General features: G+C 34.8%; 1 pseudogene; it reads left to right on the plus strand.

Annotated features, from left to right (window-relative positions):
• Nucleotides 1-2066: 2066 nt before the first annotated feature.
• LOC110310731 lies at nucleotides 2067-2801 on the plus strand (annotated as a pseudogene).
• Nucleotides 2802-3600: the final 799 nt, after the last annotated feature.

Below are 3600 nucleotides of genomic sequence, written 5' to 3' on the forward strand. Positions count from 1 at the left end.
CTAACAATGTCTGATACATAACTATGACATCAAATTAAAAAATACTGGAAGTTGCTTTATTTTCTGGCTTACTTTGTCTCTGGTATAACTAAGTTCAGAACGGTGCCTTCCCATATTTAGACAGTATCTCTTTCCCCAAAGTGATACTTGAATGCTTCTGTAGTATCCGGGGATTAATTATGTTTATTTGAATAATTTTATGAATTTATATTAAGTAAAAGCACATTATTTGGCATGTAATAGTAGCTCGAATTTTTGGCCTGCTCTCTCTGACTGGACATGTCTCTTTTAATACCCTACTACCACGTTAATTGGCTTTTGTTGATGTAAAGGATAAAGATAATTTCTTTTAAAATAAAAAACAACTACATTGGACCATAAAGTGTCCCAGTTTTTATATTTTTTATGTTCTTTTGGCTAGATCACTTTAAATTTAGTATTTTTTTTTGATAAGTCTTTTTAAAACACTTAATATAATTAACAAAATTGCATGAAACTTTCTTTTATCAAACCATGGTTGGCAGGATCACTGAGAATGTAATAAAAACTGCTTACACATTCTAGTATACCCATGTGTTTCTACTTCAGCTATTTAAAAACTGTCTAACATGATATAACTGAGAAACAAAACCTATCAAATATGTTTTTTGTTTTTAATAAGCTTTATTATAAAATAACTTTCAAAAAAGGAAAGCGTCACACACCCAAATTAACTTGGACCAGTATCTCTACAACTGAATGAACCTCTATGTTGCCAGAATAAGGCACTCATCTGAAATCTGTGAAAGTTAACATTAAATTTTATATTTTCTGTATCTTTTATATTTTATGCACTTATCCATAACCAAAACCAGAAAAATCCAACAGACCAACAGAACTAGAAAAACAATTTGGAGTATGTTCATGTTTGTAACTCTTAAATACTACCTGCATTTAAACCACTCTCATTAAATTAATTTAGCTTTTCTTATTCTATTTTCCTCATGTTGTACTATATATATATATAAATATGTAAATATATATGTTTATATACACAATTGTCTAAATTATGCATATGAAAAAGAATAGGTGATTCTAAAAAATATTTTGAAATATATTTTACACTCAAAATTAGATTTATTTCTCTCTTTTAAAACATACTAGCAATTGGTGTGGAATCTAAAGAGAGTTCAGACAAGTAAATTTCCAGAAATATGTCAGTTATTCTCTCATGGGAATATCCATACATTTTTCTCCCCTGCCCTGCCTTCTAGCAGAAGAGATAGTTATTTTAAATAACAACATTAACTCTAAGTTTTCTTTAGAACTTCTGTTAGATAGATAAGCTCATAACTGTAGTTATTTACAAGAAATATTTAAAGCAAAGAAACTAAATCCCCTACAGAAATCAACTATGAATGTTGACTGATAACAAGCCAAAGAGGCTAATACTGAATATCCTTTTATAATATACGGACAGCTGCTTTTCATTCCTCTAACGTTTCTAATAACAACAATGTTGCAAGAAAAGCCAAGAATGAAATATGGGAATCTAAAAGGCAAAATCCTCATCACACACAGAACAGAAAAAGGCACACACAAAAATTATGATAGTTAATTACTTCATGTTATCACAAAGTGAACTTTTGTAGGGCTCCAAAGCCAGCTAAAGGCAAGATGTGGGCAAATAAGAAGGCGTACGCTGTGCTCTTGCTTCACAAGCTGTAGTGTTGTGAAAGTCTCTAGTGTTTTGGTATTATCCTTAGAATCCCTATAGCTACAAAACTGTTTCAAGACAAGCAGTACTTGATGAACTTTGAGTTCTCTTCCATTTATACTCTATTTGTGGAAATTTGAATATGCTTGGCTGAGGGAGAGCCACACTATTGGGGGTGGGGGAGCTTGTTGGAGTAGGTGTGACCTTGAAGGAAATGTGTCACTCTGGGAGTGGGCTCTGAGACCCTCCTCCTAGTTGCCTGGAAGCCAGTCTTTTCCTGTTTGCCTTTGGAACAAGATGAAGAACTCACAGCTCCTCCAGTCACTATGCCTGCCTGGATACTGCTATGCCTCCCATCAGAAAGAGAAGGATGGTATGTTTAGATGAGATGGCCAACACTGAGAAGCAGTTTACAGATCTCAAAGATCAACTTTATAAAGAGCAGTTCGTTGAGTCAAGTGGATGCAAAACTACAAGAAGTCATAGCTGGAAAAGCACCAGAGTATTTGGAAACACTGGCCACCTTACAAGAAAACATGCAGATTTGCACAAAAGTAGCAGAAATCTAGAGAGAACTCTGCTTAGACTCTGAGGAATAAGCACAAATGTGAAATCCAGGTTTCTCGCCAGCATTGTGAGAACAGTGGAATGATGGGCTTCAGTCAAGAAAAAAAGAGGAAGGATCCTTTCAGCCCCGACAAAAAGAAAACAGTCATTGTCTCGGGTCTGTATATAGTTGTATATACTGCAGGATTTCAATATTCTTGAGGATTGGACAAGAATTAGGAAGGGCATGGCTACACTGAGTCCACACCAAGTTAAAACAGAATGCCCTGTGAAACTGGACAAACATCTGCACAGTGCTAGATCTGAAGAGGGAAGACTATTATGACGGTGAATGTTATATATACGTGGGCAAACACTATGTACTGATAAAAAAGATGAGTGTCCCACAAGTGCTGTAGTTACAACAATTGACCATTATGAAGTTTGGATTAAGAGGCCTGATGGAAGCAAACCTAAATTTTACATTTCACAACTATAGAAAGGAAAATACTCAAACATTTCTAATCATGATATGTGTTACCCACATCTACCTTATTAGGTTACCATGTTTAATGGGCCATGGGAGCCCAGAAAATATATTCAGCAGCTTAATATTTTCATCCAGTCATGAGAGAATGTGTCTTTTAGGTAGTACTCAAAGTAGACCCCATATTATTAAGTCATTAAGAGAAATGGTGACAAACTCTAATCATGACCCTCACATTTAGTTGCCTCGTAGGCCCCATGCCAACTGTTTGGTATGCATTTCTTTCTCAATGTTGTTTCATTCTGTATTTCACAGATGTTTCTGATCACCCTTAGTGGTTGTGTGTACTGTCCCAATGCAGTGGCAGTCCACACACAGATACACACACAGACATAAACACAGACACACACACACACTCACACAGACACACACACACACCACACCACACATACACACAGACACACACACACTCACACAGACAGACACACACACACACATACACACATACACACACCACACCACACATACACACACACACCACACCATATACACACACACACACACACACACACCACACCACATACACACACACACATACATACACACACACACATGTATGCATGTATATATACATATGTATATGTATTTGATAAGCATTTTAGTGAGATTTATATTTTTAAATTTAATATGTAATAAAAAGTGTTTGGATATCAAAAAAAATGGATAATCATTCTAGATGGAAAAAAAATATTTTAAAAATAAGGCTTTGGAATGAAAAAAAAATACTCAAGCTTAAGGACCCAACATGAAAACATATCATTTTAGAGATTTGTAATAACTACACTTATGAGTATTACTTAAAATAATAGTA

This window comes from Mus caroli, chromosome 15, assembly GCF_900094665.2.
Source record: "Mus caroli chromosome 15, CAROLI_EIJ_v1.1, whole genome shotgun sequence".
Lineage (NCBI taxonomy): Eukaryota > Metazoa > Chordata > Mammalia > Rodentia > Muridae > Mus > Mus caroli.